This window comes from Schistocerca nitens, chromosome 1 (genome assembly GCF_023898315.1).
Source record: "Schistocerca nitens isolate TAMUIC-IGC-003100 chromosome 1, iqSchNite1.1, whole genome shotgun sequence".
Classification (NCBI taxonomy): domain Eukaryota; kingdom Metazoa; phylum Arthropoda; class Insecta; order Orthoptera; family Acrididae; genus Schistocerca; species Schistocerca nitens.
In genome coordinates, this window is record NC_064614.1 from 64,548,031 (window position 1) to 64,575,678 (window position 27,648).

Below are 27,648 nucleotides of genomic sequence, written 5' to 3' on the forward strand. Positions count from 1 at the left end.
AAGGGTTGAACCATACGGGGGAAAGAGGTTGTCAGAAGTGTCGAAGGTTGAAAATGTTATCGAGAACGGCATCCAGTTATTCATCACACTGTGAACTGTCGTTTTCGACCGCGTTTTGGATTCAAAGACTGAAGGAAAGGTTTTGTTACATTGACTGCCTTTATAGCATTCCCTAAAGCCTTTTCGAGTCGATTATGGGCGACATTGTCTCTGGACCATAAATAAGAAAACCCCATGAATTCCATGCTGGGAGTTGCAATTCTGACTTCCATTAGCAGATGTGACCTTCCCATCGTGCGCCTTGTCCACGGTGCTCTTGGGCTGAGTAGTGAAATTGATGCCATGTGACATCGTTAACCCACCTGACACGTCACATTATCTTCGGAGCTCTGACCTTTTTTTCACATGTTGGAAGACGCCGCGCTTTTTTACCAATGCATAAGAAGATTGCAGGCACCTTTCAGCCAAATTTCAAACTTACGTGTCGCAACAGGGTTTCGAGAAAGGGATCCTTTAATTCTGTTGTATAGCGCAGTAGAACCTTTATTCTGATATGGATCTGAGTGTTTCGGATGCAGAGGATGTCATGCTGGGGAAGACAAAATACGCAGTTTCTTTTATGACTACACACTGGAGGCTGTACGATGTAATTTAGGTAGGACAGAAAATTCCCTAAGCCTGAGGATCTTGTCCCCTGTTGTGGCGGCTTCTGCCACCGGATGTATCAGGATGACCAGATGTAGCGGGAAGGCACCAAATGCAGTGGGTGGGTGCCAGTAGATGCCATATTAAAACTCGCAAACACTTTCCAAGTGATTTATTTGTTTCCTCTACCGCGCCCCGTTCACCTCGGTCCACGTCACTGGGCCCCGCAATGCTGAGGCCACTGCCCCAGCGACCCAGTGCAACGTGCTGTGTGTGTCAGACTTGTATGCCAGCGGAGTTGCGGCGTCATCAGGATGCCGGGAGTTGGCTCAGCGGTTTGCGACCCTGCCGACTCAGCTGTCCTCGTCCTCATTGCCTCTGCGCTACTCCGAGGAGCTGTAGGCCAGCCCCGCTGCTCCTTGGCGTATCTGAGGTCTCAGCGGCAATGGCTCCCCACGATCCAGCCTCTGAATCTGGGGCCCTCGCCTCGGGAAGTCTCCTCCGTGCGTCGGGAGCCGAGACGTCTGCCTGTGGTAGCGAGCCGAAGAGTGGTCTACTGCTGGCTGGCCGAGGACCACGCATTGGCATAAGAGGGTCGAACCAATGACCCGCCATGGACTGGGACACAGGCGCGCCATCTGCTGCTCTGTGTAGCCCAGTGGTGTGACACGCCCCGCCGTCCAGGAGAGCTGCCACACTTGTATTCCTGCGTTGGCCTCAGAGGGTCGAACCAGCAACCCACCATGGACTGGAATGCTGGCACCCCATCTGCTCTGCATGAAGCGGGTGGTGCGACAAGCCCCGCCGTGCAAGAGAACTGTCACACGTCAATGAATCTCGTTAGAAATCGGCACCTATTTATACTCAGCTGTGCACCTCTGTTTTGCTAATGCGACACTCCAAGTTGCGCCAGTGAACACCTTATCCCTGTAACTTGCGCTATGCATACCACTGCGTTAACTCTTTTCAGCAGTTCGACGGCTCTGTGGCCTCCATTCTACATCGCAACTGCTGGTCCGTGTAAAAATGGTTCAAATGGCTCTGAGCACTATGCGACTTAACTTCTGAGGTCATCAGTCTCCTAGAACTTAGAACCAATTAAACATAACTAACCTAAGGACATCATACACATGCATGCCCGAGGCAGGATTCGAACCTGCGACCGTAGTGCTCGCACGGTTCCAGACTGTAGCACCTAGAACTGCACGGCCACTCTGGCTGGCGTCAGTGTAACTTACTGCAATCTGGCCACAACTGGCTGTAACTTGTGCGCTACAAAATATTGCAACAAATCTAACTTTCCTATCTTAAACTACGGTGCCCTACACCCTGATCTACATCCAAATATTTACTCGGTGAGTCAGAATGAAATGTCTGACAAAGAATAATCTTTAATTATCGGTATAAGTGTTTCTTCGGGTCCAATTCAGATTCTGAGAACGGCAAGTTCGACTGCTTGATCGCTTCTCTGACAGCTACTTTTTGGCCAATTTTATCTGTGTGACTTTGGCGGCTCAGATACGTAAATAACATATTTAACGTTTTCTCAGGATGTTCTATTGGAATGCACGATATCTGTCTGTGAGTACCATCCAGTTAAGATTGTTTTGAAATACTGTTACCCTCCCTCGTGTAACACCCCAAATATAGAGCCGCTAATGACATCCCTTTTGACGGCAAAAGATATAAACATTAGTTATCCTGACCTTGAAGGTAGCTACTGGCAACAAAATATTAACACTGTTGAAAGTCTGACCAGCAGAAATACTAGGGAACTAACATCATTTCCACGGAAAGAACTAACAGAAAGACTATCAGATGATCACTTAATCTGCGAAGCATGGAACTCTAAATAAAGAATTCAAAATATATGCTTTACCAAGGTTAAAACCCAGACGAGATGAAGTGATCAGAGATAAAATTTAGCCAAGGAAAGAGTTGTAGCCGCATCGAGCTGTAAGATCACTGTGACTACAATGAAAACCTTAAATGGCGATGTTAATTCGTTGTTTCAGAACGATATGGAACTTTAAAGTTTTTCAAGTCTCGTCTTGACGTATTAGTCACAGTTCTGAAGAAAGGTGATAAAACATTTACCGTCTAGCCAGACAACGGAGGGAAAAGTAACTCGTGTGATACTTAATCAATTCTGGGACTTAGTCCTCGTGACCTGTGATGCTCACGAACATTGAAGGACACAGCAGCGTACCAGACGCCAAAATAAACTCTACGAATAGACTTCAGTAGGAAACGTATACACGCAATCATGAAGAACTCACAGGTACACTGTGTTTTCGGAACCTGTAGTCAATGTCAGAATTGCTGATGTAAATCGTAGCTTCAGTTCCCTGAATGACAGATCGGTGTGCTTTCCACTGCAGTGGTTAGATAATTCAGAAGTCCAATAAACTCAGTTTTTACTTTAATACTTCGTGTCGTCTACATCATTTAATTGAACTTTGTATTACGACGCCTTCTGTACATTATTTAGAGAATATATTATCTCTGGATTTACGACGGAGGAGTTGTTGAATAAGCACTGTTTAACGACGCTATAATACTTCACAAATCAACATCCTCACAAGACTATAACGTGGCATCGGCTTGAGTGGTGGAACTTACAATTCGAGATATCATGTTATCTACGTTTGAACATTCACTTGGAAACCGGGCATAAAAACTACTGTTATCAAGTTTCGCGTAAGCTTACAAGCCCGTCGCGAACACGAGAAGGATGAAACTTCCTGGCAGATTAAAACTGTGTGCCCTACCGAGACTCGAACTCGGGACCTTTGCCTTTCGCGGGCAAGTGCTCTACCAACTGAGCTACCGAAGCACGACTCACGCCCGGTACCCTCAGCTTTACTTCTGCCAGGCAAAGGTCGCGAGTTCGAGTCTCGGTCGGGCACACAGTTTTAATCTGCCAGGAAGTTCCATATCAGCGCACACTCCGCTGCAGAGTGAAAATCTCATTCTGGAAACGAGAAGGATATTTGGTTTATTGTTTCAGATAAAGGGATTTGTTGCGGTAAAGAGTGGTGCAGTCGCCGTGTGTAACAGTAAAGAAGAAATTATAAGCGAGGGCCGCTTACACATTTCGGAGTGTTGCTCCATCGATACGCGGATATCTGTTAAAGGGAGGTAGTATCTGAAACTAAATAAAGCGAGAAGTTTGTTTTAACAGTCACAGATCGGAGTTGTGCCCGCATCTTGTGGTCGTGCGGTAGCGTTCTCGCTTCCCACGCCCGGGTTCCCGGGTTCGATTCCCGGCGGGGTCAGGGATTTTCTCTGCCTCGTGATGGCTGGGTGTTGTGTGCTGTCCTTACTTTAGTTAGGTTTAAGTAGTTGTAAGTTCTAGGGGACTGATGACCATAGCTGTTAAGTCCCATAGTGCTCAGAGCCATTTGAACCATTTGCCATCGGAGTTGTCGCGATCGACGGACGCTGACCTGTGTCAACCAGATTTGAACAACCATTTCCATCGAGCCGACATACACACACTCGCCACACTCGGCAGCCACACAAGCTTATGACCATTTACCTCGCCTTCGTGATACACGCTCGATGTTCGTTGCTTTGCTTTACCTCCGACAGAGACGATTTAGTCATTCCACTTTATATCTCTTCACACTGTTACTAACAAATATTTTCATGGCCAGATTGACAATAGTCCCTCTTTAATCACGTAGTCAAATAATACAATATGTTGATGTTGTGGTGTCACCGCCAGACACCACACTTGCTAGGTGGTAGCTTAAATCGGCCGCGGTCCATTAGTACATGTCGGACCCGCGTGTCGCCACTGTGTGATCGCAGACCGAGCGCCACCACATGGCAGGTCTAGAGAGACGTACGAGCACTCGCCCCAGTTGTACGACGACGTTGCTAGCGACTACACTGACGAAGCCTCTCTCTCATTTGCCGAAAGACAGTTAGAATAGCCTTCAGCTAAGTTAATGGCTACGACCTAGCAAGGCGCCATTTGTACCATTGCATGTATCTCAAGATAGTCTCACTTGTATCATCAAGAATGCTGTATACCAAAGGACGATATAAAAGTTAAGTGTTCTAGTAGCTACGTTCTTTTCTTTATCACATTCATTACGAATCCTGTTCCAGACTTAACGCAAGACGGCGTGAGTTTACGCGTGCCCTTTCGGCTACTTCACTGTGGACTGGCTGCCTTGTCAGTCCACTACAGATGTTTCATGAATTACACTCTACATGGTTGTTTTTCGCCCCAAATTGATATTTTTTTGGGATGTAACTGGAGATTACTGGAATTGTTACGGGATAGAATTTCATCTTTGGTGACTGAATTACTTGCGAAAAGATTGACATTGCAATTCACGGTCTTTGCTAAAGCAGTCAGGCAAGCACCACCGTCCTGGCCAAAGGTGGGCTAGTCGGAACTGACCCATCACCGTGTTATCCCCAGGCAGTGGCGTCATTTGGAGGCGGTTTGGAGGGTGTAATGGTACTTGAATTACGTGACCATTACGGCAGCTCACTTGAACCTCTCGATACCAGCAATATTCTACTGTACTTCAAAAAAATGGTTCAAATGGCTCTGAGCACTATCGGACTTAACTTCTGAGGTCATCAGTCCCCTAGAACTTAGAACTACTTAAACCTAACTAACCTAAGGACATCAAACACATCCATGCCCGAGGCAGGATTCGAACCTGCGACCGTAGTGGTCGCGCGGTTCCAGACTGTAGCGCCTAGAACCGCTCGGCCACTCCGGCCGGCTACTGTATTTCTGTCAAGTAGTTAACATATTTCTGAGACAACATTCTGATTTGATTTCATTAATGTAGGCGTACTTTGATACATCGATATGTTTATATTGCAATGATATTATTCTTATACGTATTCTTTCTTTTCTCACTATGATCTTTGACGTTCTTGTAACTCTGATTTTTGGGCGCTTAAGCGATTATTAGTTAGTTGTTAGAGAGTCGGACCTTGAAAAAGTTAAGTCTTGGACGTCATGTTGGAAAGACGCATATTGTAGCATGCTTATAAAATGTGAACTTTAACAGTGAGGAAGATTTTTTCAAGTATGTTTTGTATTGTGAAGTGATGTTTTGTGTGTTACGTGATATTGCAATAAAAGCAATAAAAAGGAAGTGTAACTTAAATTCGGAGTGCTGATTACTTTTTTTACATCACCATTGTCCTGCAAAAGTGTAATCTTCAAGAATGGTTTGTGAAATACATCTATAAAACTTTTCGAATATAGCAGAATAAAACCTAGGCCTCTTTGCATCCGAGCTTGGAATCATCACCACCTAGATTTTCGACGATTGAGCCATGATTTTACAACGAGACCAGTGTGGGAAACACGAAAAGATGAGTGCCTAGTTTATTCATTATTACATGAAATGACTTTATTAACTGTACTCTAATGACATCTGCCACATAATAACTTTGTTGTTTCCCGAAAATGCAGTATTTAGCAGCGTGAGCAACACCACAATCATTATTACAAATGGCTCTGAGCACTACGGGACTCAACCGCTGTGGTTATCAGTCCCCTAGAACTTAGAACTACTTAAACCTAACTAACCTAAGGACATCACACACATCCATGCCCGAGCCAGGATTCGAACCCGCGACCGTAGCAGTCGCACGGTTCCGGACCGCGCGCCTAGAACCGCGAGACCACCGCGGCCGGCTCATTATTACATTTTGACCTTTGTTGTGGTAGGGTTGTTAGAACGAGAACCCTTGGGTTAGAGGTGGCGCCGTTTATTAGTAATCGAAATGTCCTCGTCTCGGGTTAGAACACCACCAGTGCTTAAACTTCGAACAAAAAACCGTCAGCAATGACGGCTGAGGACTTTCAGCATTAGAAGTCACCCTCATTCTGACAACGGCCTTTTCAAAGAACGTGGAGGAGCCCTGAAGTTCAGAGGAATCCTTTGCCCCCCGAGAGGGGGGGGGGGGGCGGGAATGTCCTTAAAAGGCGGAGGAATCAGCAATGAGCAACGGCATGAGGATGCAGAAAGCAACAGAAACCACTGCATTACAGACACATCATCTGTATCCAGAGGATATGTGGCCTGTAGTCGAAAATGATGATCTCTCTATTAGCAAAATATTCCTGACTAGTTCCCCATTCTGATCTCTGGGAGGGGACTGCCAAGGAGGAGGTATCATGAGAGAAAGATTGAATAACTAACGAAAGGATAATGTTCTACGAGTCGGGGCGCGGAATGTCTGAACTTTGGACGTGGTAGGAAAGTTAAAGGGGAAATGTAGAAGCTCAGTCCAGATATAGTCGGGATGAGCGAAGTGAAATGGAAAGAAGGCAACGATTTCTGGTAATATCAAAACAGCATGAAATAAAATAACGGGAGTAGGATTAGTTATGAACAGGAAGGTAGGGCAGGGAGTGGGTTACTGTGAACAGTTCAGTGATAGAGTAGTTATCATCAGAATCGACAGCAAGCCAACACCGACAACAATAGTTCAGGTGAACATGCCTACGTCGCAAGTGGAAGATAAAGAGACAAAGTATATGCGGATAACGAACGGGTAATTTAGTATGTACAGGAAGATGGAAGTCTAATAGTCATGGGGGATTAGACTGCTGTTTTAAGGAAAAGAATAGAAGAAAGGGTTACTGGAGAATGTGGGCTTAGTAGTAGGAATGAGAGAGGAGAAAGGCTAACTGAGTTTTGCAATAAATTTCAGCTAGTAGTAGCGAAAACTCTTTTCAAGAATCACAGGAGGAGTACGGAAGGATGGGGATATACGGGAAGTCTTCAGTTAGATTACCTCATGGTCAGGCAGAGATTCAGAAATCAAGTATAAGATTGTAAGGCCCACCCAGTGTCAGATATAGGACTCAAACCACAGTTTTTTAGTGATGAAGAGTAGGGTAAGGTTTAAGAGACAAGTCAGGAAGAATCAGTGCGCAAAGAAGTGGGATACCGAAGTATCAAAGGATGAAGAGGTGTACTTGAAGTTCTCTGAGGCTATAGAAACGACAATGATGAATAGCTCAGTAAGTTCACTTGAAGAGGAACGGGCATGCCTAAGGGATTATCAAAGAAGTTGGAGAGAAAACCGGTGGTACAAGTAAGGTAACTACGAAGAAACAATGGATTAAGGAAGAAATACTTCAGTTGATCGATGAAAGAAGAAAGTACAAAAATGTCCAGAGAAATTCAGGAATGCAGAAATACAGATCACTTAGGAATGAAATAAATAGATTCAAGAAAGCTAAAACAAAATGTCTACATGTGAAATGTCAAGTCATCATAAAAGGAATTACTGACTAAGCATATAGAAAAATTAAAACAGTCTTGGGTGAAATTAAAAGCAAGGGCGGTAATATGCAAAGTGCAATGGAAATTCCACAGTTAAATGCAGAGGAGAGAGCAGATAGGTGGAAAGAGCACAGTGAGGGTCTGTATGCGGGGAGGGGGGGGATGAATTATCTGATGACGTAATAGGAGAAGAAACAGGAACAGATAGGGAAGAAATACAAGATACAGTATCAGAATCAGAACTGAGACGAGCTTTGGAAGATTTAAAATCAAACAAGGCAGAAGGGATAGATGACGCTCTATTAGAATTTCTAACATCATTGGGGGAAGTGGCAACAAAGTGGTTATTCACGTTGGTGTGTAGAATTTTTGAGACTTTCGGAAAAATATCATCCACACAATTCCCAAGATTGCGAGAGCCGAAAAGTGTGAGAATTATCGGACAATCAGCTTAACAGCTCATCCATCCAAGTTGCTGACGAGAATAATAAACAGCAGAATGGAATAAACAATCGAGAATGTGTTAGACGACGGTAAGTTTGGCTTTAGGAAATGTAAGGGCACAAGAGCGTTAGTTCTGACGTTGCGGTTAATACTGGAGGCAAGACTGAAGAAAAATCAAGACACGATCATATTTGTAGACCTGAGAAAAGCGTTCGAAATAAACAGTGCAAGAGGACGAAATGGGAATAAGCTACAGGAAAGACGGGTAATATGCAATATGTACAAGAACCACGAGGGAAAAATGAGGGTGGTGCACAAAGAATAAAGTGCACGGATTAAAAAGGGTGTAAGACAAGGATGTACCTTTTCACCCCTACTGTTCAATCATACGTCGAAGAAGCAATGAAGGAAATAAAAGAAAGATTCAAGAATGGGATTAAAATTCAAGGTTAAAGGACGTCAGTTTTAAGACTCTTTGATGAAACTGCCATGCTGAGTGAAAAAGAAGAAGAATTACAGGATCTGCTGACAGGAATGAACAGTCGAATGAGTACACAATATGGGTTGAGAGTAAATTGAAGAGAGACAAAAGTAATTAGAAGTAGCAGTAGTAGCAGTAGTAGAAGAAATTTAACATAAAGATTGGTGATCACGAAGTAGATGAAGTTAAGGAATTCTGCTACCTAGTGTTGTGGATGGGTGCCAGGTGGTACCATATTAAAACCCGGCGAGAACTTTCCAAATGATTTATTTGTTTCCACTACAGTGTTCCATTCACTTCGGTCTGTGTCACTGGGCCCCGCAATGCTGAGGAAGCCTCCAGCGGCCTGTGCAATGCAATGCTGTGTCGTGCCAGCCTTGGCCGGCCCACTGAGTTACGATGATGTCAGGATGGCTGTTCCAGCAGCTGACTCAGCGGCCACCATCCCCATTGATGACGCGCTGCTTCGCCAGGAGCCGTAGACTGCCCCCACTGCTTGCTGCTTCATCCTCACTGACGTAGCTGTGAATATGGCGGCAACAACCGCCTGTGATCTGGCATCCGAATAATAACTAATAACCATTTGTGTGTGTGTGTAACTGGCAGTCAATGGCTTGAAGAAACTATGCCAAGGTATTCACCGTCAGTCACATTCGATGATGGTAATAACAAATCTCTCCTCTATCCTATTTTCTTTCTATATTCTTCTTAAAAAACAACAAAATTTTATTTATATTTCAACCTAAAATTATTGTTATTTAGAAAAATATCATTCTTTGTAAATGTTGTAGATGGAACAGAAGAAAAGAAAACTGTAAAAATATGAAAAACTAAATTTGTAAGATGTACGACCTGTTTTAAACATCAGGTAACAGGTCTATAATTTGGCAATAAATAAATAAATAAATAAATAAAATCAATGAAATCCGAATCTGTGGTCCTTCAGAAGTCTCCAGCGTGTGTCGGGAGCTGAGACGACTGCCCGCGGTAACGAGCCAAAGAGTGGCCAGCCGCTGGCTGGCTGCAGACCCCGCTATGGCCTCAGAGGGTCGAACCAATGACCTGCTGTGGACTGGAATGCTGTCGCCCCATCCGTTGCTGCGTGTAGCCCGGTGGTGCGACACGCATTGCCGTCCTGGAGAGCTACCACACTTGAATGAATCTCATTAGAAAATGACACCCATTTATGCTCGGCTGTCCACTTCTGTTTTGTCGTGCCTGCCACTTCGTGTCACATATGCGTAGGACTTAGGTTAGCCGGTGGCCCTCTCCTGCCTGTGACTTGCGCCATAGAAACTGCTGGGTTCACCCCCTCCAGCAGTTCTACACCCCTGTGGCCTCTATTTGCCGTCGCAACTGCTGGTATGTGTAACTTACTGAAATCTGTCCCGCACCTGACTGTAACTCGTGCTCCAAGTATCGCACATAACTAATTTTCCCTATCCTATACGGTGGTGGCTCTACACTAGGCAGCAAAATAACACATGATGGAAGGAGCAGGGATGACATAAAAAGCAGTCGAGTACTGGCAAAAAGAGCATTCATGGCCAAGAGAAGTCTCCTAGTTTCAAACATAGATGATAATTTGAGGAAAAAATTCTGGGAATGTAGGTTTGGAGCACAGAATTGTATGGCATTGAGACATGGACCGTGGGAAAACCGTACATGAAGAGAACAGTAGCTTCTGAGATGTTCTGCTAATGACGAATGTTGAAAACTAGGTGGACTCTTAAGGTAAGGAATGAGGAGGTTCTCCACCGAATCAGAGAGTAAAGGAATGTATGCAAAAGACTGACAAGAAGAAGGAACAGGATGGTAGGACATTTGTTAAACATCAGGGAATAACTTTCATGGTACTAGAGGGAGCTGTAGAGAGTAAAAGCTGTAGGGGAAGACAGAGATTGGAATACATCCAGCGAGTAATTGAGGACGTAGGTTGCAAGTGCTACTCTGAGACGAAAAAGTTGACACATTAGAGGAATTCGTGGCAGGCAGCACCAAATAAGAAAAAAAAAGAAATTCCTGAGTCATGCTGCCAGGAAATCTTGGATTGTGTCTGATCATGCAGACGTCCCCGTTATATCGGATAATGGTTCTCTCAGTATGATGAGACACCGGCCCCCTTGTAGAAAATCATCTGCGCCACACATATGTATTTATAGTCCGTTCAACATTAGTACAAACCCTAATCTCTGAATATAAACGAACTTTTATATAAGTATGGGGTGAGAGCTGATCTGCAGCGGCTGAGCTTCTGCATTTACCACCAGTTTCTAGTGATTGCTTACCTGAAAATGATGAAAATCATTTAATACATAATTATACTCCTACCATAGAAAAAACTGAGAAATATTTGTGAATGGCGATAAAGTTAAACAAGGCATAAAACCATAGTACGGCCTGTTGCAGTGATTACGGTAAAAACATACAGTATTGATAGCAGGTTTTCTAAAAACTTGCTCTATTAGAAAAACTACGCCTTTTACAGCAGAAGCAGATGTACACTGAAGATCACTGATTAGCATAGAAACCCGAACAAAGTACAAAATAAATAGGTCATTTTACTGGATGCATAAAGTAATAATGTTAAAGAATCGAACTGCCTGAGTGAGAGGGGCGTTTAACACGTGGTGTCATCACGCACCGCAATGGAATGCATGGACAGCACGGTCAACGTGGACGTTCGACTCAAACCCATCCACCACTAACTCAGTTGCATTCTCAGTCAGAATGCCAAGGAAAAGTAAAATATTGACATCGATAAAATAAGTTCTTAAGACATGAATTCAGCCGATTATAGGCTTAATGTTTTGATTAAGCCAAAAGCATGTAGTTATTTCATTAACAGATTTGCAACAACAAAAAGTGAACAGCACAACCAGTGATCACGTAGCCGACCAGAACCAAGACGAAAATACAACTGGGTTCACATCAAGCCACTGTTCCAAACAAATTCTCGCTGCACGAGTCTCATTGGCTCCCACCCAAAGAGCCTCCAGTGAGACATGCCTCTCGTCCGGCTACCTGCGAGACCAAAGAACAAGGCAGGACTGGACACAACGAGTACCAGCTTACTTACGTGTGTGTCTCATTGGATAAAACAGATTAGTGTTATGTTAATGTATCAGTCAAACGAGTCGAGGTGAAAAGCAGACGTGTTTCAATACCTCTGGAGACCTACCAAGGACTTGTCGAATCCATGTCACACAGTAGCGCTGCTGTAAACGTGGAACAACAAGGTGTTAATCAGGTGTTCATAATGTACTAGATCATCAGATCTTCACCTGGCAACTCTACCAGTTGACAAGATCAGTCTTGATTTACACGACATCTTGAAACAGTTGTCCATGAACCCACTGTTTCAAGTTGCAAGAAGAGGCAAAATAGTTGGTAGTTGGTTGCAGGGTGCAGGGTGGTTGTTACCGGCGGAACTAGTATTCCAAGATGTTTCGGGCTTGCAGCCGGATGACGTACACCCTCTGCCATGATGTTTCGGAGGACAACCATTTAGCACTTTTTTTTTTTTTTTGGTGGCGTGGTACTACTACAGGACTTTTGGGTTCAGAATAATAGTATACTTATTTAACGCCTTAGTAGGGTCTTCAGCTCACTGTCCCTTTGGCCCTACAGAGATGGTGGTTCCACAGCCTCGGGAGTTACTGAGGTACCTCCACTGTAGCCCAATGCATCTTAACTCAATGCCATCGACCTCTTTGTGAAAGAGATGGCGTATTATGGGCCGTAGGAGGTTAATTTTGTCCAGCAGTTTTGTCGTTAAGTTGATAATATGTAATAATTCCTCTGACTTATTTAATGAGCTCCTGATGGAGGTCCCGGATTCATGCCCATCTTGGACTCCTCCCCCCCTCCACCCCCCACCACACACACACACACTCATACACAATGAGCCAGCCACGAGCGCCGATTTTGAATCGTTTAGAAAGGCTTTAGATTTGTGTTACTTGTCGTACCCCATGTGGAGCAGACACATAATAGCGTTGGTAGGACATTTGCCTTGTACTCTCTGAGTTTAGTTCTAACATTGAGGCTCGTATTCACCAAGATTTGGTAGTGTTCGTGCAACAGATGGAGACATTTGGTCTGGACGTGGGCTTTGAAGAGGAAATTGTTGTCAAGTATGATAGCGAATGTGTGACTTGATCTGCCCAGTTTTTGCTCCAGTTCTGCAGGACGAGACTGTGGCATAATTTTGGATGGTGCCGTAAGTACATCAACATTCAGCTATCATCAGGGACGTTTTACACTAGAGAATACCCCTGCACGTTACTGACTTCATACCGAAAATTTACGCGCTATCTTGAAGGCTCTCTACCGAGTATAGCTTTATCTACCGAATATTGCTTCCGCTGAATGGAACAGATGCATGCGCATTGGTGATATTACATACCTGCCCTCTGCCTAAATGCAGACCTTCGGAGCGAAATTCCAGTTGTCAAAAAAATGAAATTAAACGTCTCTGGTCGTTGTCATAAGACACAAGATTTTATCTTTCTGAAGATGTATGTCAGAGAAATCACCAGGTCCGAAGCCTTAGTAAATCGAAAACCGTCATCATCATTGAGAAGATCTAGAAATGGAACACAGCCATATTTCTCCACTTCTGTCATAGAGTGAAAGTCCTCATTGATAGATGGAAGATGTTGTGAGAATCATTACAGCTCCTGCTCACCAAATCGGCAGAACGGCGAGTATAGTGTGAACATTTTCCAGCAAAATTTTTCAGCAACGAAGCAAGATGTTTAGGTAAGTCGTAAATCAGTGCTCTGATGTTACTCATATTTGGTCATAGTGATAAACCTTCCTTGCGGATTTTTCGAGGACCATTTAACCTGGATAGAATATATCTGTGAGGTGTTTCCCTTTCTACTCTACCTGAGCCGTGGCTGGCTCATGCAATGCATTGCATTAAACCTTAGTTGCTATTCTGTGTTTAGTCTCCCGCGGTTATCGCGATTATGCTGTTATCCTCTCTTTCCGAAGGTGGCAGCAGCGGTGTGTATCGATATTCGCACCTTGGACTGTCTTTGGCCTGGCGCTTATACAGGGTGTTTCAAAAATGACTGGTATATTTGAAACGGCAATACAAACTAAACGAGCAGCGATAGAAATACATCGTTTGTTGCAATATGCTTGGGACAACAGTACATTATCAGGCAGACATACTTTCGAAATTACAGTAGTTACAATTTTCAACAACAGATGGCGCTGCCGTCTGGGAAACTCTATAGTACGATATTTTCCACATATCCACCATGCGTAGCAATAATATGGCGTAGTCTCTGAATGAAATTACCCGAAACCTTTGACAACGTGTCTGGCGGAATGGCTTCACATGCAGATGAGATGTACTGCTTCAGCTGTTCAATTGTTTCTGCATTATGGCGGTACACCTGGTCTTTCAAGTGTCCCCACAGAAAGAAGTCACAGGGGTTCATGTCTGGCGAATAGGGAAGCCAATCCACGCCGCCTCCTGTATGTTTCGGATAGCCCAAAGCAATCACACGATCATCGAAATATTCATTCAGGAAATTAAAGACGTCGGCCGTGCGATGTGGCCGGGCACTATCTTGCATAAACCACGAGGTGTTCGCAGTGTCGTCTAAGGCAGTTTGTACCGCCACAAATTCACAAAGAATGTCCAGATAGCGTGATGCAGTAATCGTTTCGGATCTTAAAAATGGGCCAATGATTCCTTTGGAAGAAATGGCGGCCCAGACCAGTACTTTTTGAGGATGCAGGGACGATAGGACTGCAACATGGGGCTTTTCGGTTCCCCGTATGCGCCAGTTCTGTTTATTGACGAAGCCGTCCAGGTAAAAATAAGCTTCGTCAGTAAACCAAATGCTGCCCACATGCATATCGCCGTCATCAATCCTGTGCACTATATCGTTAGCGAATGTCTCTCGTGCAGCAATGGTAGCGGCGCTGAGGGGTTTCCGCGTTTGAATTTTGTATGGATAGAGGTGTAAACTCTGGCGCAGGAGACGATACGTGGACGTTGGCGTCATTTGGACCGCAGCTGCAACACGGCGAACGGAAACCCGAGGCCGCTGTTGGATCACCTGCTGCACTAGCTGCGCGTTGCCCTCTGTGGTTGCCGTACGCGGTCGCCCTACCTTTCCAGCACGTTCATCCGTCACGTTCCCAGTCCGTTGAAATTTTTCAAACAGATCCTTTATTGTATCGCTTTTCGTTCCTTTGGTTACATTAAACCTCCGTTGAAAACTTCGTCTTGTTGCAACAACACTGTGTTCTAGGCGGTGGAATTCCAACACCAGAAAAATCCTCTGTTCTAACCATGTTGTCCACAGCACACTTGCACGTTGTGAACAGCAGAAAGACGACGTACAGAATGGCGCACCCACAGACTGCGTTGTCGTCTATATCTTTCACATCACTTGCAGCGCCATCTGTTGTTGAAAACTGTAACTACTGTAATTTCGAAAGTTTGTCCGCCTGAAAATGTGCTGTTGTCCCACGCATATTGCAACAAACGGTGTATTTCTATCGCTGCTCGTTTAGTTTTTATTGCCGTTTCAAATATACCGGTCATTTTTGAAACACCCTGTAGTTTCCGGCTGGGCTGTGTGCGAGCAGTTGGTCGGTTGGCGTGGAGCAGCGAGGAAATCTCCGTGACGCGTGGTCTGGCTGAGACCGCTGGCGGCGTCCACGTGCAGTCGGAGTGTGTGGTGCTGTTCCCATTGCTACGAGGTTCGTGGCTCACCGATCCTATACATGAAAGTTTTTCCAGCATGGTGTGTAGTTTGACAGTTCAATGTATAATTGGTTGTGGGCACCAATACCTTCTGCGTTGTTCCATTGAATTCCCTGTTGTGTGCTGGTCAGGTGAAGTGGAGGTTATGTTGTCGGTGCGTCTGTTGACTGTCTGTCGGTTGGGCTGTCGTCGGATCGACAAGGCTTGGGCAGACTGCCTGTCTCACCTAAGCGAGCGTTAGTGTTTGAACTCCAAGCCGACCCTCAGAATTTCTTAGCGCCCTTGGATGTACTGCCTTTTCTTGTTTGTTCTTGTTGTTTGTACTTGTATGCCTTCTAGCTAATTTTTAGATTAAGGTTGTTCTGCTCTTAAGGCGTGTGGTGGTTTTGGCCTTTAGCCTAATTTAAGGTTTTACGTAAAGCCTCTGGCATTTTTAAAATTAATGTTATTAAGTCTTAAGTGTTGGGCCTTCAGGCGATTTTGAATTTAAGTTGTTTGCTCTTGAAGTGTCAGATTCTTTGGGCCTTCAGCCTAATTAAGGAACTGTTTTAAGATAATGCTTTGCCTTTTAAATTTCTGATTTTGGTTGAGCTTTAACCCTTTGTTGCCTGATGGTACTTAAAAGTACCAGTAAGTTTTTACTCTCATTACTTTCTCGTGGTGCAGTTTCGTGATCTGAGAGCCTGTCGGTACGTAACAGTAACTCTGCTCTACTGTTTCATAGATGTTATTATGCAATACATAGACCTCTCCGGCGGTCAGAGCTTGAAATTGTTTTTCGCACGCTGCTGTGAAAACAGATTGTATGTGCTTGTTTCCATGGTGTTGCCTGAATTTGTGAGCAATTTATTGAAACTTCCGCTGAGTTTTCCATTGTAAGTACTTACCTTCTTTGTTTTTTTATAACAGTTTGAAGCATTACGTTACAAGTGAATGAGATAAAATGGAAAATATAAAGCGGACTTATTACTACCGCCAGGTTGTGCGAACACTTTATTGTAGCAACAATGCGTTACCTCTCACTAGTTGTCCTGTCCACTTTTTCACACACAGATGGACGAAAATCGTAAAACTGGTGACTACTTTCGACCTTAGAGTGATGCAGAAATTGAAGCAATTTTGTATGAGGACATTCCTTCTGATATTACAGAGGATACTGACATCGAAGATGATGACGAAAATGTTAATAATTTTGACAAAGCTTTTTCGTCCGATTTGCAAGAGGCAGATTGTGAAACAAATTCCACTTGTTCGGATAATGATGCCTCAGAGTGTTCTTTGCCGTTTACACCTTTACCTCAATGTGAATACCGGACACACAGAATGTGGAGAGACAAACACATAGTAAGGTAAATTTATGCGAATTTAAAAAAAAAATCAGAAATATCATATTTTTGTTAATTAATTTTCTAATGTAAAAATATTTAATATTTATGTGGAATAAAGTACAAGTTATAAAAATTGGAGCATTTTTCTGCCCATGTTGTGATTCTGTCCATGGAGTCTGACGGTACTTCTGAGTACCAGGAGTGAAAAAGTTGTAAAAAATAAAAAAAATTTTACAAAAAATCCTACCGTCATTTGAGGCCACAATAGCATAAATTCTGCAAAGAAAATGTTAAAAAGTAAATTTTTTCTTATGTCAGGAAACAAAGGGTTAAGTTATTGGCTTCCAGCCGTTTTTAAATTAAAGTGGTCTTGCTCTGAAGGCATGAGATTGTACGGTGCGATCAGCTGTTAATTAAGTTCCAAAACTACAAAACTAAAGCTCTGTTTTTTTAATTTCTTGGCTCTTGTAACGTTTGTTCAAATAAAATGTTGTATGTTCGATTGTAACTGACAGCCCCTTATTTTGGCCCCTTTCCACAACTTAAACTACCTGTCCTGTCCTGCGGGTTTAGCAGGGCGTCTCACTACCTGTAGGGTCTTTCTCAGTTCAAAAAATGGTTCAAATGGCTCTGAGCACTATGGGACTCAACTGCTGAGGTCATTAGTCCCCTAGAACTTAGAACTAGTTAAACCTAACTAACCTAAGGACATCACAAACATCCATGCCCGAGGCAGGATTCGAACCTGCGACCGTAGCGGTCCTGCGGTTCCAGACTGCAGCGCCTTTAACCGCACGGCCACTTCGGCCGGCTGGTCTTTCTCAGTCTTACACCTTATAAGGAAGGATCACCGTTCGAGGATCTTATCGTAGCTTGCGTAGTGTGACCCTTTACGCTGAGGAAATAGTTTTTTTTCGTGATGAGGTACCCTTGAAATCGCGTGGAAAAGTGTCACATCTTTTTTCGTCTGCTGCCTCACGGGGAAGAGGTGTAACAGCTTCCTAGACAGAACTAATAAAATGAGTTAATGGTACAGTTTCAGGTGCAATTGCAGAGTTCGGATCTTTCCGAAGCGTAGACAGAGGCACGTTCTGTAAGATCTTATCAGTGAAATTGAAAAGTCACTTCTTGTAGTAACGCTGCTGACAGATGGGTGAACCTCATTCATTGTCTTGAAGAAGCCTGCTTATGGTCCCTGTCCGACTTCGCTCATGTTACTCCTTCGACCAGTAACTAGCAGATGGATGGGAAATTGGCTGCAACCTCGAAGTTCAGATAAAGTAGCTGTTTTTAAATTCGTCGATTTCAGACTGTGCATTGTAGTGCCGAAATCGACAGAATTTACAGAATCACCCGTAAACACCTATTCATACAATCTCTAAAACAAGAAAGCAGTATTTGTTGTGAGCTGAGGAGACAGTTTCAAGACTGAAAATTACACGTGACAGTTTTAAATAGGCAGTTGTTTCGTCTGTTGTTGATGGTGAAGATATCTGGGACCAAAAGTATACAGATGATCACAACTGCATCATACTCTGTAACATTAGGTGCAGCTGTCTTTGGAAATAAGTTCCTCACTTTCACCTAACTCATCGTTTTTATTCGTGGAAATAGCGGGACGGATAGCCACATGCGGCGTGTGTAGTAGAGTCCTGCATGACCGAGTAAGCGAGCATAAAATACGAGGTGGGGGGAGCACACCCTAACTGGAGAGGCTGCCCGCACTAGTTCTAGTGACCGAGTATAGAAGCCGTGACCGAATACGGAGCACGTAACTTCAAACACATTACACGTGTCATTATCCGTGTGAGACTGCAACCAGTACGGGCTTCTCATTTGTGGTGTGTCTCTCTCTGTAATCATGCAGCGCGAGGAAGCCATTGCAGTAAGACGTAAGACTGAAACCAATGTTTACACATTGAAGAAACTGGGCGGTCTAAAAAGCCAAGTGTCGAGTACATTTCTTTTGGTTGTAGACGAAAACAGTGCGTCTACTGGGTACGTATCGTGCATAAACTGCACCAGTCGGAAACCACTCATTTGAAGAAATACAGTTGAAAGAAACTTCACGAAGATACAGCTCCGTCAGGGATACCGGCAGTAATAAAAATAGTATTACAGCAAAATGTGTTGCATTGTGTGCTAAAGATACGAGACCTTTAATGCTGTTTCCGGTGAAGGTTTCAGAGAACTAGGCCAAGAATTAATACATCTATGTGCGCATTATGGAGAAGTTAACGTGGCAGATGTCATGCCACATCCCTCTATTATAAGTAGGCATGTCAAAGAACAAGCTGATGCAATACGAAACAGCATAATGTCTTCTGTTACCGCGGAAGTTATTAATAAAAGATGTGCTGCAACAGTTGATATGTGGACTGATTCACATAATCAGGTGCACTATTTGACGCTTACAAAACATTACATTAACACAGATTGATCTCTTGTGAACAACGTTTTATTTACAACAAAATTCCCGGACGTTAAGAAGACGGGAGTAAATATTATGAAAGAAATTGAAGAGAGGGTGACTGATTGGGACATTTCGCCGTACATGTTGCACAGTTTTGTTTTTGTCTCCGACCAGGGTGCCAATGTAATAAACGCTTTGGAAAATCACGAAAGGATTCCATGTGCTGCTCACTGTATAAACTCAGGACTTATCAGCACTTTCGATGAAGATAACTTCTTGTTATATCATGCCCCGAACATCGCATCAACAATAAATACAGCAAAATGCATTGTAAGGTATATTAAGAAAAGCGGTGTTTGCTCGTCTTTGAATCATCGTTGAAACAAGAGGTCTGCACACGCAGGAACAGCTTGTACACTATGCTGGATTCCTTACACACACAGTAAAACGAAGTTGCTGCTTTGCTGACGGAAAAGGACTCCGCTTAAGGATTGCAAGCATACGATAATGAGCTTGCAGGGCAAATTGCGCATTTTCTGAGACCTTTTAAAGAGGCCACAGATGAATTAGAAGGCGAAAAAGAACCGACAATCCAGTTATTTCTCCTTTGGTTTCACAAACTGCAAAAGATTTGCAGTGTCAATGACATTGACTGTCAGATGAGTAATTACTGCAATAACTAGCGTAATTGATGTGTACTAACAGATATGTATTTTTTTAACAGAAGGTACAAAGGATTAAAAATCGAACCTTGACTTTCGTGTGTGAGAAGATTGTGATCACTTTCAGACATAAAATTGCTACGTTTCTTTGGCTGTCTTTCCGTGATCTTAATATGCTTGAAATAAATGAAAAGCAGAAAATTCTTAGCAATGTGCCACAAATGTGTGCTACTTACGCAGGTACAACATGCAATCATTAACATAATCGTTTTTGCGTAGTTGGTGGATAGTGTATTATAAAGAAACGGGAATTTTAAAATTCGTATAATATTTCATTAACGTAAAACACCTAGATTTTACGGGAACGTTTAGATGATTTCCACATCAGTTCTGTATTACTTGTCTCTTTTTTTTATTATCATAGATCCTTCAAGTACTGTGTCATCACCACCCATACAGAGAGATCGTTTCAAGGAATGGAGGAACAACAGATCATCCGCAGCAGATGAAGTGGATCTCTTCATTTTAATGCACTCGGAGATAATGATGACATCTTAAAGTGATGGAGAAGACATGAAACAGAACTGCCAGGCCTGGCTGCAGTTGCAATACATATTTTATATATCCCAGCAACAAGCGCACCTAGTGAAAGGTGCTAGTAAAGCCGGCATGTTACTAGCAAATCCCGGCAGCCAATTAAATCGGGAACGCGTTAGTGATTTACTGCTGATCAACAATAACTATAATTTTGTTTCTGTTGCAAACAAGTGAAAAGTATGACAAGTGGCGTCTGTAAATGTTTAATGTTCATTGTTGTTGTTGTTGTTGTGGTCTTCAGTCCTGAGACTGGTTTGATGCAGCTCTCCATGCTACTCTGTCCCGTGCAAGCTTCTTCATCTCGCAGTACCTACTGCAACCTACATCCTTCTGAATCTGCTTAGTGTATTGATCTCTTGGTCTCCCTCTACGATTTTTACCCTCCACGCTGCCCTCCAATGCTAAATTTGTGATCCCTTGATGCCTCAAAACATGTCCTACCAACCGATCCCTTCTTCTAGTCAAGTTGTGCCACAAACTTCTCTTCTCCCCAATCCTATTCAATATCTCCTCATTAGTTACGTGATCTACCCACCTTATCTTCAGCATTCTTCTGTAGCACCACATTTCGAAAGCTTCTATTCTCTTCTTGTCCATACTAGTTATCGTCCATGTTTCACTTCCATACATGGCTACACTCCATACAAATACTTTCAGAAACGACTTCCTGACACTTAAATCTATACTCGATGTTAACAAATTTCTCTTCTTCAGAAACGATTTCCTTGCCATTGCCAGTCTACATTTTATATCCTCTCTACTTCGACCATCATCAGTTATTTTACTGCCTAAATAGCAAAACTCCTTTACTACTTTAAGTGTCTCATTTCCTAATCTAATTCCCTCAGCATCACCCGATTTAATTTGACTACATTCCATTATCCTCGTTTTGCTTTTGTTGATGTTCATCTTATATCCTCCTTTCAAGACACTGTCCATTCCGTTCAACTGCTCTTCCAAGTCCTTTGCTGTCTCTGACAGAATTACAATGTCATCGGCGAACCTCAAAGTTCTTACTTCTTCTCCATGAATTTTAATACCTACTCCGACTTTTTTTTTTTGTTTCCTTTACTGCTTGCTCAATATACAGATTGAATAACATCGGGGAGAGGCTACAACCCTGTCTCACTCCCTTCCCAACCACTGCTTCCCTTTCATGTCCCTCGACTCTTATAACTGCCATCTGGTTTCTGTACAAATTGTAAATAGCCTTTCGCTCCATGTATTTTACCCCTGCCACCTTTAGAATGTGAAAGAGAGTATTCCAGTCAACATTGTCAAAAGATTTCTCTAAGTCTACAAATGCTAGAAACGTAGGTTTGCCTTTTCTTAATCTTTCTTCTAAGATAAGTCGTAAGGTTACTATTGCCTCACGTGTTACAACATTTCTACGGAATCCAAACTGATCTTCCCCGAGGTCCGCTTCTACCAGTTTTTCCATTCGTCTGTAAAGAATTCGCGTTAGTATTTTGCTGCTGTGTTCATTGTATGCTTTCTTTATGAAGATGGTGGCCTTCTAGATTACAGGGACAGCACTTATTTAATGTTTCCTATTAACGAAAGGAAAAATATATCTTCTGTTTGAAAATGAGACTCGTCTTCTAGCCGCGATTGTATTGAAATATCATTTTACTTTCCAAGTGCTTTATGAATTTAGCTGTGTCACGTCCCCGTTCTTGGAAACGTTACTTTTGTATTAAAAGAGAGAGAGAGAGACAGAAAAAAATACATTGTGTGTGTGTGTGTGTGTGTGTGTGTGTGTGTGAGGGAGGGAGAGACAGAGAGAGAGAGAGAGAGAGAGAGAGAGAGAGAGAGAGACAGAGGCGTTGGATCTGTACAGTACAGTGCAGCGAGCCGGGACGAGGCGAGGCGAGGTGAGACGTCAGCGGTGACCGGTCATGCTTGGTTATCCGCGTGTCCGGAATCCGGACAACAGACATGGGGCGAGTAAGTGACCGAGCCGAGTCGTACGGGACCGGACACGAGCTGCTCGGTCCCGCCGTCAACAGGCGAGCTGTGACCGGTCAAACACTGAGCGTTGCAGCACTCTAATGTGTAGAATATGAAATACACATAGGTGAAATGACGAAATATTACCACAGAAGGTGTAGGTCTACCAACCAGTCGTCCACAAAATTTCGTGATCAGTCGTGAGCTGAATCTTCATATCTTTAATAATTTTTCAATCATTTCTGGTTTATAGTATGAGAAATAAAATGAAAAATTAAAAAAATGGCTCTGAGCACTGTGGGACTTAACATCTGTGGTCATCTGTCCCCTAGAACTTAGAACTACTTAAACCTAACTAACCTAAGGACACTACACACATCCATGCCCGAGGCAGGATTCGAACCTGCGACCGCAGCAGTCGCGCGGTTCCGGACTGAGCGCCTGTAACCGCTAGACCACCGCGGCCGGCGAAATGAAAAATTCGTTACGTCATTTGTAACCGTATGAAAAAATGCTATGGACAATTCATGTGCTGTTGTTAGAACTGGTGACAGTGTTTCGTTTGTGTACGTTCTGCGTTCAAAGTGTGCACTAATAAGACCTCTTCTCTCTCGTTGCCAATCATCAAATATTTTTTACGAATTGAAGATTGTCACTTTCCTCAGACTCTGAGAGAATATCGTTTTTGCTTGACACCACTCAAAGTACTTCACTTAGCGATTTGAGGAAGTGCATAGTAAATGCTCACGGCTTGCAAGAATTTGCCTGTGCGAGCAGGTATGTACCAGGAGCAAGCCTGTGTGGTAAACGTCTTTTTATCATCGCCGGGCCATGTGGGTGATGTGCGACCAGCATACGGTAGTTGTAGCATAAGCCAAGAGGGATCCCTCGATGTGACTCGGCTGAATGGTCCAGCACCTGTTGTGGCTGGGCCCCTTCCGAGTCGCTGGAGCTGTGTGCAACCTGAAGAATGGTGTGTGGGCGGGCAACACGGACCACATTAAGTTCCGGCGACAGCTGACACGGCCCACCCAAGAGCTACATTTTTAGGTGAAAACCTTCACAGACAGCGCCAAGCGGACTGTTCGCATCAAATAAATGGACTACACAGGCTGGGTTTCAGAGCCAACGGTTTCTCAGCGCTTGTTGCACCTGGACTGGATTCAACAACCACTGCATCACAAGTGCAAAAAGCAGCAGAGGGAAACACCTCAAATGTGTCTCTACACCATATTCTAAATGAAGCGTACAAATATGAGAAGTAAGATTGTTGTTGTGGTGTCATATCAACCGGTACTTTCCATTAGTATATTTGTGACACAGCTTTCTTTTTTCCCCAGTTCGATTCGATACCTCTTCATTAGCTATCCGATCTGCCCGTCTTATCTTACGCTTTCTGCTGCAACAACACATTTCAGAGGCTTCTATTCTCTACTTATCTGAACTATTTACAATACATATTTCACTGCCGAACAAGGCTATACCGAAGACAAATGCATTCCGAAAACACCCTCTAAAATTTATATTGATATACGCTTTTTCAGAAATATATTTCTTGCTATTTGCAGTCTACAGTTTATATCATGTACATTTAACCACTTATTCACCTGTCCAAATAACAAAACACATCGAGTGCCTTTATTGTCTCAGTTCCTAGTCAAATTCCCTTGGCATCGAATAATTTAAAGTGCGTATTCTTGTTGTGCTTTTGCTGATGTTCATCTTATTATAACTTCTTTTCAAGACACTACCCATTTCGTCCAAATGCTTTTACAAGCCCTTTGCTTCTCTGAAAGAATTACCAAGTCATCGCAAACCTGGAAGTTTTAATTTCTTCTCCATATAACATAATGCCCTTTCGAATTTTCTCCCAGTTTCATTCAGTGTATTCACTGGATAACATTGCGGGTAGGCTAGAACTCTGTCTCACTCCCTTGTCAACAACTGTATAGCACAGTAAGGAAAAGTAACGAAAAGTACAAAAAATTCGAAAACAGGAATCAGAACAAACTATTGTTTCTTGAGGACAGGCTATGAAGCCGGTATTGTATTGTCATTAGAAATTGACAAGTGTAACATGGCCTGAGTTACAAAATACGAGGTTCCTCTGTGTGCGGCACTGACTATATGTAAGTAGTTTTGCTTTTGGAATACCTCGTAGTTTAACGTTTCTCTTCTGTACAACACTTACAAAGAACAAATGGGCTTTTATAAGATATATACATTTTGCTCATACTTCATTTTAATGGGAAATGACAATGGTCACTATATGACGCTGAGATAGAGTGGAGATCTTACAACAAATAGCAGGATGCCATTATGCTGCCAAGGACTGCAGTTTCAGTTGTGAGTGAGTCGTAATGCGGGATAATTCATTGATGGGCGCATACACAGACGCGTACACATTGTGAGCTTTCATGGACCTACTTGAACATTTACTACATTGTGGCAGCATGTATGACGTGCACTTGCATGGTGAAAGCAATATGGCATCCATTGTCAAACAATACAACAGCCAACATAAAGAGTGTGATGGTGTTGGACAACATTCAATACAACATGCGATGTCGACGCCTACATACTGCGGGCCATTTGAACAGCAGCAACCATATAATGATGATCTACTGTTCCTTGAGACAACCGCACTTACAGAATAATACTCTACCTCATTTGGAGAGTGTAACCTCCCCCTCACTTATCGACCTTAATGACAGTGAAAAATTAAACCGTGTGTACCTAATGGAAATTTGGGAAAAGCAATCGTCACCGAGGTTAATTTGTCGGTAAAGAGGGAGGAAAGGGTTACATCTAAATGAAAGGAAAAATGCAAATGAAACTGGTGGAAATTAATTTTGAAATAGGGGTAAAGTTAATAAAGAAAGTAAATGTGCGGCCGTTACGTTAACAATCAACTAGCGGTAATTAGATATTTGAGATTTGGGGGAAATTACGGTCGCCAGTCCTAAGGACAATTACTATAGTAACTGAAAAAGAAAGATTATTACACATATAATTAGCACTAGAAGCGTGGCAACTCAAGGTTGACAAGTGTAGTGTGAAAACTGAAAGTTTGTCGGAAGTAATAAATTTCGCTACACTTAATTTACCAAAAGAATTAATAAAACCGGAAAATCGAAAGTTAATTTAGTGACTGAAGTTAATAGTGAGCTTTCTTTCTGAAGCACATCGAAATTCAGTAAAGTACGGTTAGTCTTGGACTACCTCAACAATCATTTCAAAAGCTACGTGAATCTACGCAATTTAGAAATAAGAGATTTAACTTTGAACTTGAATTAAATGATTCTGAACAATTAACAATAGTAAAATTTAGTACGTACCAAGCTGAGCTGCAGTCACAGGTAAGCTAAAATATGGTAACAAAACTAGCACTCTTAATTTGTGCTTGTGTAATCTAAGTATTGTAGCCAGCTATGAATACTTTAACTGAACTTTGAAATTAAAGCAGTGAAATGGAATTATGCTGGCGTTTGAATTTCAACGACATTCGGGTTAATTTCGGAAAAGAAAGGGACCCTGCTTGGTAATGCAATTGGGACAATGAGCAACAAAGGTTCATGCTAAGTAGCTGTAATTTTGTGATGCAACAATTTTAAAAGTTTGAAAAGCTGAGGTCTGCCATACAGTTCTAAAACTTTACGTGCTTCCAGTCTTCCTTGTTGGTTGATTGAAGGTTTGAAGCCGTCGATCGAGGATGTGGCGACAGTCACTCATTGTCGGCCGTCGCTGTTGCAGAAACTGGATGTTGGCGCGCCTTGTTCTCGACACGGTCACCAGACGAAACGGGCTCTTGATGTGCGCCAGCTAATGCTTCCCGTCCGCGACACCATGTCAGAAACTATCATCGCAAGTCGAGCGCAATTACATGCTGCCAAACCCCGAAAGCGCGGCAACTCGCGGGAGCTTCACACCACACACCTGCTCGACTCGCTACTCCAGCCAGACTCCCTCTCCGCCCGCGCTCCACGCGGCAGAGTTCACTACTCCCAAAGATCCTACACACTTTGATTCTTCACACGACCTATCGATGTAATCGTTCGATAGCAGTTTTCCCTAGGCAAGACCCAGCGTAAAAATACAAATAATATTTACGAAACAAACCAATACATCGACATAAATGCATAAATATATATATATATATATATATATATACAAATAGTAAAACAATTACAATATGTAAAGACATAGAAATGTCATATATTCAGGTAACAAAAATAAGGAAAACAAATTATAGTACAATAGATGGAAATAGGGGGATATGCATTTCCGGCGTTACACGTGCCCCACATTGTCTGAGGATGTTCGTGTAACGTAAACAGACTCAGAAAATGTCCAAAAAAAGAAACAGCGGAAATGCATATGCTCAAAATATCAAAAAAATTTAGCATTCGTCTAATTAACCATAAGCCAATTTTTAGACAATAATAATTGAGTGGAGACACTCCTAATCTCATTCCACTCTGTCATCTTGCACAAAATAAAACAGGTTGACAACATATCAAAATTTATAGAAAACATAGAAAATGTTTTAGCTATTCTAAAAATCAAAATTCCTAGCAGTATCAAGAAATGGAATACTATTGACAAAATTAATCATAGTACATGTTCATAAAAAACAAGTATATCAAAATACGCAAATTAATAATTAATTACATAGAATACACATTTTATATAACCTTTTCATAAATAATACTCTCGCCATGAAAGTCCACTTAACGCTAAACAAGAAAATAATATTCAGCAGATCGACAAAAACATAAATATTGAGAGCAGAATTCTTTCACATCAGCTGTCCGGGAAGAAAAACGATTCCGCCTTCCGTACTCGCAAGTACAAAGAACGCCGACAGCGGCACAAGAGCCGACAGCGGCACAAGAGCCGACAGCGGCTCCGCCTCGCCAGTATTGTTGCGCCCGCCTGTGCGGCACGCTTGATCTCACTCGCCCTGTGTAACGGCATCTCCAGAACGTCCGTTTCACTGAATTCTTTCGGAAAAACTCACTCCCGAGTAATCTCAAGGAGTCCATTAACACTATCACAGTGGATAACTCAACACTGTCCATCATCACACACATGTACTAGCCTGAAACTTAA